The sequence below is a fragment of the Hypomesus nipponensis genome, chromosome 23 (assembly GCF_054491055.1).
Source record: "Hypomesus nipponensis isolate SF chromosome 23, ASM5449105v1, whole genome shotgun sequence".
NCBI classification, from domain to species: Eukaryota; Metazoa; Chordata; class Actinopteri; order Osmeriformes; family Osmeridae; genus Hypomesus; species Hypomesus nipponensis.
This window is the reverse complement of record NC_140383.1, coordinates 14,792,383-14,806,684: the sequence shown is the minus strand read 5'-3', so window position 1 is coordinate 14,806,684 and position 14,302 is coordinate 14,792,383. Positions and strand designations below refer to the sequence as shown.

The 14,302-nt window shown below is 40.8% G+C and overlaps 1 protein-coding gene across 13 annotated transcripts in view; it reads left to right on the top strand.

Moving 5' to 3' along the window:
- The window catches only part of igf2bp2a (insulin-like growth factor 2 mRNA binding protein 2a), a 187,652-nt gene that overhangs the window by 71,994 nt on the left and 101,356 nt on the right, over positions 1-14,302 (top strand). The gene's annotated exons all lie outside the window — the stretch shown is intronic.

Genomic DNA, 14,302 nt, shown 5'->3' with positions numbered 1-14,302 from the left:
GGAAGATAGAAACAGAGAATGTCTAATATCCTTTAGACAGGCTCTGATAAAAACCACAAATCTAGTAGGAACAAAAAGAAGTGCCGGTTAAAATGGAAACGTTACATCAAAAATATAGCTGCAAGCAGCAATGTGGTGGCCAAGCAGTCAAATGACCCATAAAACACTTAAGAAATCCTCAGAACAGGGTTCCGAGGGCATGCAGCAAGTTTGGTGTGAATCCATCAAAGATTTTCTGAGATACGACCCAACTTCCTGTTTGCTGGCTTAATTGCACATTTTGACTGCCTGTACCGGGCAAACGGTCCTGAAAATCAAAAAATCATGTGAAGCTCTTTGTGAGGCTTGGTCTGAAGATACTCTCTGCCAAATTTGGTGAAGATTGGACAACATGTGTAAGAGGAGTGAAGAAAAAACGTTTTTCAATTGATTCAAAATGGCGGCCGGATCAATTCGGCTATTATCACAAGTTATCATGTATCACACACGGGATGTCCCAACATATCATGAGACAAAGGAATCCCTTCATAAAAGCAAACAAATCAACAGTTATTGGCCAAAACACATTTTTACTTCCTGCGGCCACGCCCAGTAATCACATGACACCAAATTAATTGGACAGCCTCAGAAGAGGGTTCCGAGTCATCATATTAAGTTTTGTGTTGATTTCTCAAAGATTAGCTGAGATATGACCCAATTTCCTGTTTGGTTGCTTTGTTGCCGATTTTGATTGGCTGTACCGGACAAACGGTTTTGAAAATCAAAGATCCTTTGATAACTTCTGTGAGGATTGGTCTGATGATAATGTGTGCCAATTCTGGGGAAGATTTGACAAAAATAGAAGTAGTTGAAGCGAAAAAACGTGTTTCCTTAAAATTCAAAATGGTGGAAAATCTTTATAACCGGAAATTGACGTCATAGGGTGTGTTGAACTCGTCTTGATCCAGGGAATCCAACAGTACCTCATTTATGAAAATCGGTCATACGGTTCAAAAGTTACATGTGTAAACACAAGTCCAATTTTGACCAGTTGGTGGCGCTAGAGTGCTCCAATGAGAGACATGAAACTTGGTGAATATAAAGAGGGGACTGTGCTTAATGAGTGTGCCAAATTTCACAACTTTTTACCATACGGTTCTAGGGGCTGCCATAGACTCCAATGACAGAAGAAGTGTAATAATAATAATAAATATAACTGCAAGCAGTAATGGCGGATTCCTCCAAACACTGCAAACCATTGAACAATGTTAATTCTTGACAAATTGTAACTGTATAGAAGAATGTATGCTGCAGAATTACCAATGGCATACCAAATCTGAAATGCAATACCATCAAGATCCACAAGGGCCTTTATTTCAAGCCAGTAAGTGAAGGAAGGGGGCTTGGTGAGCTTATCCATTCCAGAAAGCCTTGTATCTTTATGCATTAAGGCGTGGCCTGTAGCGCCACCTATGGGTAATGGTGGGCCATTTGTGGTGTGGTAGTTACTCTTGGCCTATACTATTAATGTTTCAGGATTTTAAAAACTTTTTACCACTGCATATAAAATCGAAAATGCAATACCAACAGGATCCACATGGGCTTTGGGTAAAGTGTGTAGTTACTCTTGGCCTGTACTGTCAATGTGTCAGGATTTGGAGACCTTTTTACTATTGCATACAAAGTAGGAAATGCAATGACACCAAGGTCCTCAAGGGCCTATGCTGATATTCAAGGAATGAGTGGGGGCTTGGTCAGCCCACACAGTCCTGATATGTTGCGTGTATGTCTTGCCGCGCTGTCAAGGGAAGAATGAGTGTGTGAGAATTTGGAGCATGCGCGGGGAGGAGCAGGGGACACATTTCATTGTAAATTTCCCTAGAAATTAGCCAAGCATGCATGTTTCAAAGATTCACCAAAAATCGACCTTTTATCTTAGAGTCAACTTTTTCTCAGATTTGTGTACTAAACATTCTCAAGAGTCTTCATATGAACTTGTTTGACTGGCTTACATGTAAAGCATTGCGAACCATTGAAAAATGTATATTCTTGACAAATTGTAACTGTATAGAAAAATCAATGCTGCAGAATTTCCAATGGGATACCAAATCTGAAATGCAATAACATCAAGATCCACAAGGGCCTTTATTTCAAGCCAAGAAGTGAAGTGCTTTAATCTTCACAAGAAGTGAAGTGCTTTGTGCTTTAAGGCGTGGCCTGTAGCGACACCTATTGGTAATGGTGGGCCATTTGTGGTGTGGTAGTTACTCTTGGCCTATACTATCAATGTTTCAGGATGTTTTTAACTTTTTACCATTGCATACAAAATCGGAAAAATATACCAACAATATCCACATGGGCTTTTGTTAAAGTGTTGTTGTTACTGTTGGCCTTTACTATCAATGTTTCAGGATTTGGAGAACTTTTTACCATGGCAAACAAAATCTGAAATGCAATACCATCAAGATCCACAAGGCCTTTGCAAAAGACCAAGGAATGAGTGGGGGCTTGGTAAGCCCACACTCTCCTGAAATGTTGCGTGTGCGTCTTGCCAAGCCCGCGCGTGTGTCAAGGGAAGACCTATGGGTAATAGTGGGCCATTTGTGGTGTGGTAGTTACTCTTGGTCTATACTATCAATGTTTCAGGATTTTTATAACTTTTTACCATTGTATACAAAATCGGAAAAGCAATACCAACAAGATCCACATGGGCTTTTTGTTAAACTGTTTCTTTGCCTATACTATCTATGTTTCAGGATTTTGAGACCTTTTTACCATTGCATACAAAATCGGAAATGCAATACCATCAAGATCCACATGGGCCTTTTTTCAAGCCAATACGTGAAGGGAGGGGGCTTGGTGAACCTATCCATTCCAGAAAGCCTTGTATCTTTGTGCTTTTGGGCGTGGCCTATAGCGCCACCTATGGGTAATGGTGGGCCATTTGAGGTGTGGTATTTACTCTTGGTCTATACTATCAATGTTTCAGGATTTGAGACCTTTTTACCATTGCATACAAAATCGGAAATGCAATACCATCAAGAGCCACATGGGCCTTTGCTAAAGACCAAGGAATGAGTGGGGGCTTGGTCAGCCCACACTCTCCTGAAATGTTGCGTGTGCGTCTTGGCCGCGCGTGTGTCAAGGGAAGGCTGAGTGTGTGTGAGATTTTGGAGCACGCGCGGGGAGGAGCAGGGGAGACATTCATTGGAAATTTGCCTAGAAATTAGCCAAGCAAGCATGTTTCAAATATTCACCAAAAATCGACCTTTCATCTTACAGTCAACTTTTTCACAGATTTGTGTTATGAACATTCTCAAGAGTCTTCATATGAACTTGTGATTGAATCAGAGTATCAGTTTTTGACTGGCTGATGTGCAAAGCATTATTTTAGCGTTAGCGATAAGTTCAATTTGATTTATATCAATCATTTTTAGAGATATGAATTTGCCTTTGCACATGGTAATATGTTGTAGTGTCTTCCTCCGATCTACCAAGTTTAGTGTTGATATCTCAAAGATTTGCTGAGACATGACTTCACATCCTGTTTGGCGGCTTTTCTGATGAATTTGATTGGCTGTACCGGACAAACGGTTGTGAGGATCAAAATTATTTTCGATAACTTTTGTGAGGCTCGGTCTGAAGGTCATCTCTGGTAACTTTGAAGAAGATTTGACAAGAATTGTAGGAGGAGTAGGCTTTCAAAGGTTTTTGATAAAACCGGAAATAGCGGAAAATCTATATAACCGGAAATTGACGCCATGGTGTGCGTTGAACTCGGCTTGATCCAGGGAATCCAATGGTACCTCATTTTTGAAAATTGGTCATACGGTTCAAAAGTTGCGTGTGTAAACACTAGTCCAACTTTGACCCGTTGGTGGCGCTAGAGTGGTCTAATGGGAGACCTGAAACTTGGTGTAGGTATAGAATGAACTGTCCTTAATGAGTGTGCCAAATTTTACAAAAAGTTGTCGAAGGGGTCAAGGGCCTGCCATTGACTCCCATGGCGCTAGAATAAAAAAAAATATAACTGCAAGCAGTAATGGCGGATTCCTCCAAACACTGCAAACCATTGAACAATGTTTATTCTTGACAAATTGTAACTGTATAGAAGAATGTATGCTGCAGAATTACCAATGGCATACCAAATCTGAAATGCAATACCATCAAGATCCACAAGGGCCTTTATTTCAAGCCAGTAAGTGAAGGAAGGGGGCTTGGTGAGCTTATCCATTCCAGAAAGCCTTGTATCTTTATGCATTAAGGCGTGGCCTGTAGCGCCACCTATGGGTAATGGTGGGCCATTTGTGGTGTGGTAGTTACTCTTGGCCTATACTATTAATGTTTCAGGATTTTAAAAACTTTTTACCACTGCATATAAAATCGAAAATGCAATACCAACAGGATCCACATGGGCTTTGGGTAAAGTGTGGTAGTTACTCTTGGCCTGTACTGTCAATGTGTCAGGATTTGGAGACCTTTTTACTATTGCATACAAAGTAGGAAATGCAATGACACCAAGGTCCTCAAGGGCCTATGCTGATATTCAAGGAATGAGTGGGGGCTTGGTCAGCCCACACAGTCCTGATATGTTGCGTGTGTGTCTTGCCAAGCCCGCGCGTGTCAAGGGAAGAATGAGTGTCTGAGAATTTGGAGCATGCGCGGGGAGGAGCAGGGGACACATTTCATTTTAAATTTCCCTAGAAATTAGCCAAGCATGCATGTTTCAAAGATTCACCAAAAATTGACCTTTCATCTTAGAGTCAACTTTTTCTCAGATTTGTGTACTAAACATTCTCAAGAGTCTTCATATGAACTTGTTTGACTGGCTTACGTGTAAAGCATTGCGAACCATTGAAAAATGTATATTCTTGACAAATTGTAACTGTATAGAAAAATCAATGCTGCAGAATTTCCAATGGGATACCAAATCTGAAATGCAATAACATCAAGATCCACAAGGGCCTTTATTTCAAGCCAAGAAGTGAAGCGCTTTAATCTTCACAAGAAGTGAAGTGCTTGGTGCTTTAGGGCGTGGCCTGTAGCGACACCTATTGGTAATGGTGGGCCATTTGTGGTGTGGTAGTTACTCTTGGCCTATACTATCAATGTTTCAGGATGTTTTTAACTTTTTACCATTGCATACAAAATCGGAAATGCAATACCAACAAGATCCACATGGGCTTTTGTTAAAGTGTTGTTGTTACTCTTGGCCTTTACTATCAATGTTTCAGGATTTGGAGAACTTTTTACCATGGCAAACAAAATCTGAAATGCAATACCATCAAGATCCACATGGCCTTTGCAAAAGACCAAGGAACACTCTCCTGAAATGTTGCGTGTGCGTCTTGCCAAGCCCGCGCGTGTGTCAAGGGAAGACCTATGGGTAATAGTGGGCCATTTGTGGTGTGGTAGTTACTCTTGGTCTATACTATCAATGTTTCAGGATTTTTATAACTTTTTACCATTGTATACAAAATCGGAAAAGCAATACCAACAAGATCCACATGGGCTTTTTGTTAAAGTGTTTCTTTGCCTATACTATCTATGTTTCAGGATTTTGAGACCTTTTTACCATTGCATACAAAATCGGAAATGCAATACCATCAAGAGCCACATGGGCCTTTTTTTCAAGCCAATAAGTGAAGGGAGGGGGCTTGGTGAGCCTATCCATTCCAGAAAGCCTTGTATATTTGTGCTTTTTGGCGTGGCCTGTAGCGCCACCTATGGGTAATGGTGGGCCATTTGTGGTGTGGTAGTTACTCTTGGTCTATACTATCAATGTTTCAGGATTTTTATAACTTTTTACCATTGCATACAAAATCGGAAATGCAATACCAACAAGATCCACATGGGCTTTTGTTAAAGTGTTTCTCGGCCTACACTATCAATGTTTCAGGATTTGAGACCTTTTTACCATTGCATACAAAATCGGAAATGCAATACCATCAAGAGCCACATGGGCCTTTGCTAAAGACCAAGGAATGAGTGGGGGCTTGGTCAGCCCACACTCTCCTGAAATGTTGCGTGTGCGTCTTGGCCGCGCGTGTGTCAAGGGAAGGCTGAGTGTGTGTGAGATTTTGGAGCACGCGCGGGGAGGAGCAGGGGAGACATTCATTGGAAATTTGCCTAGAAATTAGCCAAGCAAGCATGTTTCAAATATTCACCAAAAATCGACCTTTCATCTTACAGTCAACTTTTTCACAGATTTGTGTTATGAACATTCTCAAGAGTATTCATATGAACTTGTGATTGAATCAGAGTATCAGTTTTTGACTGGCTGATGTGTAAAGCATTATTTTAGCGTTAGCGATAAGTTCAATTTGCTTTATATCAATCATTTTTTGAGATATGAATTTGCTTTTGCACATGGTAACATGTTGTAGTGTCTTCCTCCGATCTACCAAGTTTAGTGTTGATATCTCAAAGATTTGCTGAGACATGACTTCACGTCCTGTTTGGCGGCTTTTCTGATGAATTTGATTGGCTGTACCGGACAGACGGTTATGAGGATCAAAATTCCTTCGATAACTTTTGTGAGGCTTGGTCTGAAGATCATCTCTGGTGATTTTGAAGAAGATATGACAAAAATTGTAGGAGGAGTAGGCTTTCAAAGGTTTTTGATAAAACCGGAAATGGCGGGAAATCTATATAACCGGAAATTAACGCCATGGTGTGCGTTGAACTCGGCTTGATCCACGGAATCCAATGGTACCTCATTTTTGAAAATGAGTCATACGGTTCAAAAGTTGCGTGTGTAAACACAAGTCCAACTTTGACCCATTGGTGGCGCTAGAGTGGTCTAATGGGAGACATGAAACTTGGTGTAGGTATAGAAGAAACTGTCCTTAATGAGTGTGCCAAATTTCACAAAAAGTTGTCGATGGGGTCTAGGGGCTGCCATTGACTCCCATGGTACAAGAATTACAAATAATAAAACCACCAATAACAATAGGTTTCCTCCTTACGGAGGAATCCTAAATATAACTGCAAGCAGTAATGGCGGATTCCTCCAAACACTGCGAACCATTGAAAAATGTTTATTTTTGACAAATTGTAACTGTATAGAAAAATGTATGCTGCAGAATTACCAATGGCATACCAAATCTGAAATGCAATACCATCAAGATCCACAAGGGCCTTTATTTCAAGCCAGTAAGTGAAGGAAGGGGGCTTGGTGAGCTTATCCATTCCAGAAAGCCTTGTATCTTTATGCATTAAGGCGTGGCTTGTAGCGCCACCTATGGGTAATGGTGGACCATTTGTGGTGTGGTAGTTACTCTTGGCCTATACTATTAATGTTTCAGGATTTTAAAAACTTTTTACCATTGCATATAAAATCGGAAATGCAATACCAACAGGATCCACATGGGCTTTGGGTAAAGTGTGGTAGTTACTCTTGGCCTGTACTGTCAATGTGTCAGGATTTGGAGACCTTTTTACTATTGCATACAAAGTAGGAAATGCAATGACACCAAGGTCCTCAAGGGCCTATGCTGATATTCAAGGAATGAGTGGGGGCTTGGTCAGCCCACACAGTCCTGATATGTTGCGTGTGTGTCTTGCCAAGCCCGCGCGTGTCAAGGGAAGAATGAGTGTCTGAGAATTTGGAGCATGCGCGGGGAGGAGCAGGGGACACATTTCATTGTAAATTTCCCTAGAAATTAGCCAAGCATGCATGTTTCAAAGATTCACCAAAAATCGACCTTTCATCTTAGAGTCAACTTTTTCTCAGATTTGTGTACTAAACATTCTCAAGAGTCTTCATATGAACTTGTTTGACTGGCTTACGTGTAAAGCATTGCGAACCATTGAAAAATGTATATTCTTGACAAATTGTAACTGTATAGAAAAATCAATGCTGCAGAATTTCCAATGGGATACCAAATCTGAAATGCAATAACATCAACATCCACAAGGGCCTTTATTTCAAGCCAAGAAGTGAAGCGCTTTAATCTTCACAAGAAGTGAAGTGCTTTGTGCTTTAGGGCGTGGCCTGTAGCGACACCTATTGGTAATGGTGGGCCATTTGTGGTGTGGTAGTTACTCTTGGCCTATACTATCAATGTTTCAGGATTTGGATAACTTTTTACCATGGCAAACAAAATCTGAAATGCAATACCATCAAGATCCACATGGCCTTTGCAAAAGACCAAGGAACACTCTCCTGAAATGTTGCGTGTGCGTCTTGCCAAGCCCGCGCGTGTGTCAAGGGAAGACCTATGGGTAATAGTGGGCCATTTGTGGTGTGGTAGTTACTCTTGGTCTATACTATCAATGTTTCAGGATTTTTATAACTTTTTACCATTGTATACAAAATCGGAAAAGCAATACCAACAAGATCCACATGGGCTTTTTGTTAAAGTGTTTCTTTGCCTATACTATCTATGTTTCAGGATTTTGAGACCTTTTTACCATTGCATACAAAATCGGAAATGCAATACCATCAAGAGCCACATGGGCCTTTTTTTCAAGCCAATAAGTGAAGGGAGGGGGCTTGGTGAGCCTATCCATTCCAGAAAGCCTTGTATATTTGTGCTTTTTGGCGTGGCCTGTAGCGCCACCTATGGGTAATGGTGGGCCATTTGTGGTGTGGTAGTTACTCTTGGTCTATACTATCAATGTTTCAGGATTTTTATAACTTTTTACCATTGCATACAAAATCGGAAATGCAATACCAACAAGATCCACATGGGCTTTTGTTAAAGTGTTTCTCGGCCTACACTATCAATGTTTCAGGATTTGAGACCTTTTTACCATTGCATACAAAATCGGAAATGCAATACCATCAAGAGCCACATGGGCCTTTGCTAAAGACCAAGGAATGAGTGGGGGCTTGGTCAGCCCACACTCTCCTGAAATGTTGCGTGTGCGTCTTGGCCGCGCGTGTGTCAAGGGAAGGCTGAGTGTGTGTGAGATTTTGGAGCACGCGCGGGGAGGAGCAAGGGAGACATTCATTGGAAATTTGCCTAGAAATTAGCCAAGCAAGCATGTTTCAAATATTCACCAAAAATCGACCTTTCATCTTACAGTCAACTTTTTCACAGATTTGTGTTATGAACATTCTCAAGAGTTTTCATATGAACTTGTGATTGAATCAGAGTATCAGTTTTTGAATGGCTGATGTGTAAAGCATAATTTTAGCGTTAGCGATAAGTTCAATTTGCTTTATATCAATCATTTTTTGAGATATGAATTTGCCTTTGCACATGGTAACATGTTGTAGTGTCTTCCTCCGATCTACCAAGTTTAGTGTTGATATCTCAAAGATTTGCTGAGACATGACTTCACATCCTGTTTTGCGGCTTTTCTGATGAATTTGATTGGCTGTACCGGACAGACGGTTATGAGGATCAAAATTCCTTTGATAACTTTTGTGAGGCTTGGTCTGAAGATCATCTCTGGTGATTTTGAAGAAGATATGACAAAAATTGTAGGAGGAGTAGGCTTTCAAAGGTTTTTGATAAAACCGGAAATGGCGGGAAATCTATATAACCGGAAATTAACGCCATGGTGTGCGTTGAACTCGGCTTGATCCAGGGAATCCAATGGTACCTCATTTTTGAAAATGAGTCATACGGTTCAAAAGTTGCGTGTGTAAACACAAGTCCAACTTTGACCCATTGGTGGCGCTAGAGTGGTCTAATGGGAGACATGAAACTTGGTGTAGGTATAGAAGAAACTGTCCTTAATGAGTGTGCCAAATTTCACAAAAAGTTGTCGATGGGGTCTAGGGGCTGCCATTGACTCCCATGGTACAAGAATTACAAATAATAAAACCACCAATAACAATAGGTTTCCTCCTTACGGAGGAATCCTAAATATAACTGCAAGCAGTAATGGCGGATTCCTCCAAACACTGCGAACCATTGAAAAATGTTTATTCTTGACAAATTGTAACTGTATAGAAAAATGTATGCTGCAGAATTACCAATGGCATACCAAATCTGAAATGCAATACCATCAAGATCCACAAGGGCCTTAATTTCAAGCCAGTAAGTGAAGGAAGGGGGCTTGGTGAGCTTATCCATTCCAGAAAGCCTTGTATCTTTATGCATTAAGGCGTGGCCTGTAGCGCCACCTATGGGTAATGGTGGGCCATTTGTGGTGTGGTAGTTACTGTTGGCCTATACTATTAATGTTTCAGGATTTTAAAAACTTTTTACCATTGCATATAAAATCGGAAATGCAATACCAACAGGATCCACATGGGCTTTGGGTAAAGTGTGGTAGTTACTCTTGGCCTGTACTGTCAATGTGTCAGGATCTGGAGACCTTTTTACTATTTCATACAAAGTAGGAAATGCAATGACACCAAGGTCCTCAAGGGCCTATGCTGATATTCAAGGAATGAGTGGGGGCTTGGTCAGCCCACACAGTCCTGATATATTGCGTGTGTGTCTTGCCAAGCCCGCGCGTGTCAAGGGAAGAGTGAGTGTGTGAGAATTTGGAGCATGCGCGGGGAGGAGCGGGGGACACATTTCATTGTAAATTTCCCTAGAAATTAGCCAAGCATGCATGTTTCAAAGATTCACCAAAAATCGACCTTTCATCTTAGAGTCAACTTTTTCTCAGATTTGTGTACTAAACATTCTCAAGAGTCTTCATATGAACTTGTTTGACTGGCTTACGTGTAAAGCATTGCGAACCATTGAAAAATGTATATTCTTGACAAATTGTAACTGTATAGAAAAATCAATGCTGCAGAATTTCCAATGGGATACCAAATCTGAAATGCAATAACATCAACATCCACAAGGGCCTTTATTTCAAGCCAAGAAGTGAAGCGCTTTAATCTTCACAAGAAGTGAAGTGCTTTGTGCTTTAGGGCGTGGCCTGTAGCGACACCTATTGGTAATGGTGGGCCATTTGTGGTGTGGTAGTTACTCTTGGCCTATACTATCAATGTTTCAGGATGTTTTTAACTTTTTACCATTGCATACAAAATCGGAAATGCAATACCAACAAGATCCACATGGGCTTTTGTTAAAGTGTTGTTGTTACTGTTGGCCTTTACTATCAATGTTTCAGGATTTGGATAACTTTTTACCATGGCAAACAAAATCTGAAATGCAATACCATCAAGATCCACATGGCCTTTGCAAAAGACCAAGGAACACTCTCCTGAAATGTTGCGTGTGCGTCTTGCCAAGCCCGCGCGTGTGTCAAGGGAAGACCTATGGGTAATAGTGGGCCATTTGTGGTGTGGTAGTTACTCTTGGTCTATACTATCAATGTTTCAGGATTTTTATAACTTTTTACCATTGTATACAAAATCGGAAAAGCAATACCAACAAGATCCACATGGGCTTTTTGTTAAAGTGTTTCTTTGCCTATACTATCTATGTTTCAGGATTTTGAGACCTTTTTACCATTGCATACAAAATCGGAAATGCAATACCATCAAGAGCCACATGGGCCTTTTTTTCAAGCCAATAAGTGAAGGGAGGGGGCTTGGTGAGCCTATCCATTCCAGAAAGCCTTGTATATTTGTGCTTTTTGGCGTGGCCTGTAGCGCCACCTATGGGTAATGGTGGGCCATTTGTGGTGTGGTAGTTACTCTTGGTCTATACTATCAATGTTTCAGGATTTTTATAACTTTTTACCATTGCATACAAAATCGGAAATGCAATACCAACAAGATCCACATGGGCTTTTGTTAAAGTGTTTCTCGGCCTACACTATCAATGTTTCAGGATTTGAGACCTTTTTACCATTGCATACAAAATCGGAAATGCAATACCATCAAGAGCCACATGGGCCTTTGCTAAAGACCAAGGAATGAGTGGGGGCTTGGTCAGCCCACACTCTCCTGAAATGTTGCGTGTGCGTCTTGGCCGCGCGTGTGTCAAGGGAAGGCTGAGTGTGTGTGAGATTTTGGAGCACGCGCGGGGAGGAGCAAGGGAGACATTCATTGGAAATTTGCCTAGAAATTAGCCAAGCAAGCATGTTTCAAATATTCACCAAAAATCGACCTTTCATCTTACAGTCAACTTTTTCACAGATTTGTGTTATGAACATTCTCAAGAGTTTTCATATGAACTTGTGATTGAATCAGAGTATCAGTTTTTGAATGGCTGATGTGTAAAGCATAATTTTAGCGTTAGCGATAAGTTCAATTTGCTTTATATCAATCATTTTTTGAGATATGAATTTGCCTTTGCACATGGTAACATGTTGTAGTGTCTTCCTCCGATCTACCAAGTTTAGTGTTGATATCTCAAAGATTTGCTGAGACATGACTTCACATCCTGTTTTGCGGCTTTTCTGATGAATTTGATTGGCTGTACCGGACAGACGGTTATGAGGATCAAAATTCCTTTGATAACTTTTGTGAGGCTTGGTCTGAAGATCATCTCTGGTGATTTTGAAGAAGATATGACAAAAATTGTAGGAGGAGTAGGCTTTCAAAGGTTTTTGATAAAACCGGAAATGGCGGGAAATCTATATAACCGGAAATTAACGCCATGGTGTGCGTTGAACTCGGCTTGATCCAGGGAATCCAATGGTACCTCATTTTTGAAAATGAGTCATACGGTTCAAAAGTTGCGTGTGTAAACACAAGTCCAACTTTGACCCATTGGTGGCGCTAGAGTGGTCTAATGGGAGACATGAAACTTGGTGTAGGTATAGAAGAAACTGTCCTTAATGAGTGTGCCAAATTTCACAAAAAGTTGTCGATGGGGTCTAGGGGCTGCCATTGACTCCCATGGTACAAGAATTACAAATAATAAAACCACCAATAACAATAGGTTTCCTCCTTACGGAGGAATCCTAAATATAACTGCAAGCAGTAATGGCGGATTCCTCCAAACACTGCGAACCATTGAAAAATGTTTATTCTTGACAAATTGTAACTGTATAGAAAAATGTATGCTGCAGAATTACCAATGGCATACCAAATCTGAAATGCAATACCATCAAGATCCACAAGGGCCTTAATTTCAAGCCAGTAAGTGAAGGAAGGGGGCTTGGTGAGCTTATCCATTCCAGAAAGCCTTGTATCTTTATGCATTAAGGCGTGGCCTGTAGCGCCACCTATGGGTAATGGTGGGCCATTTGTGGTGTGGTAGTTACTGTTGGCCTATACTATTAATGTTTCAGGATTTTAAAAACTTTTTACCATTGCATATAAAATCGGAAATGCAATACCAACAGGATCCACATGGGCTTTGGGTAAAGTGTGGTAGTTACTCTTGGCCTGTACTGTCAATGTGTCAGGATCTGGAGACCTTTTTACTATTTCATACAAAGTAGGAAATGCAATGACACCAAGGTCCTCAAGGGCCTATGCTGATATTCAAGGAATGAGTGGGGGCTTGGTCAGCCCACACAGTCCTGATATATTGCGTGTGTGTCTTGCCAAGCCCGCGCGTGTCAAGGGAAGAGTGAGTGTGTGAGAATTTGGAGCATGCGCGGGGAGGAGCGGGGGACACATTTCATTGTAAATTTCCCTAGAAATTAGCCAAGCATGCATGTTTCAAAGATTCACCAAAAATCGACCTTTCATCTTAGAGTCAACTTTTTCTCAGATTTGTGTACTAAACATTCTCAAGAGTCTTCATATGAACTTGTTTGACTGGCTTACGTGTAAAGCATTGCGAACCATTGAAAAATGTATATTCTTGACAAATTGTAACTGTATAGAAAAATCAATGCTGCAGAATTTCCAATGGGATACCAAATCTGAAATGCAATAACATCAACATCCACAAGGGCCTTTATTTCAAGCCAAGAAGTGAAGCGCTTTAATCTTCACAAGAAGTGAAGTGCTTTGTGCTTTAGGGCGTGGCCTGTAGCGACACCTATTGGTAATGGTGGGCCATTTGTGGTGTGGTAGTTACTCTTGGCCTATACTATCAATGTTTCAGGATGTTTTTAACTTTTTACCATTGCATACAAAATCGGAAATGCAATACCAACAAGATCCACATGGGCTTTTGTTAAAGTGTTGTTGTTACTGTTGGCCTTTACTATCAATGTTTCAGGATTTGGATAACTTTTTACCATGGCAAACAAAATCTGAAATGCAATACCATCAAGATCCACATGGCCTTTGCAAAAGACCAAGGAACACTCTCCTGAAATGTTGCGTGTGCGTCTTGCCAAGCCCGCGCGTGTGTCAAGGGAAGACCTATGGGTAATAGTGGGCCATTTGTGGTGTGGTAGTTACTCTTGGTCTATACTATCAATGTTTCAGGATTTTTATAACTTTTTACCATTGTATACAAAATCGGAAAAGCAATACCAACAAGATCCACATGGGCTTTTTGTTAAAGTGTTTCTTTGCCTATACTATCTATGTTTCAGGATTTTGAGACCT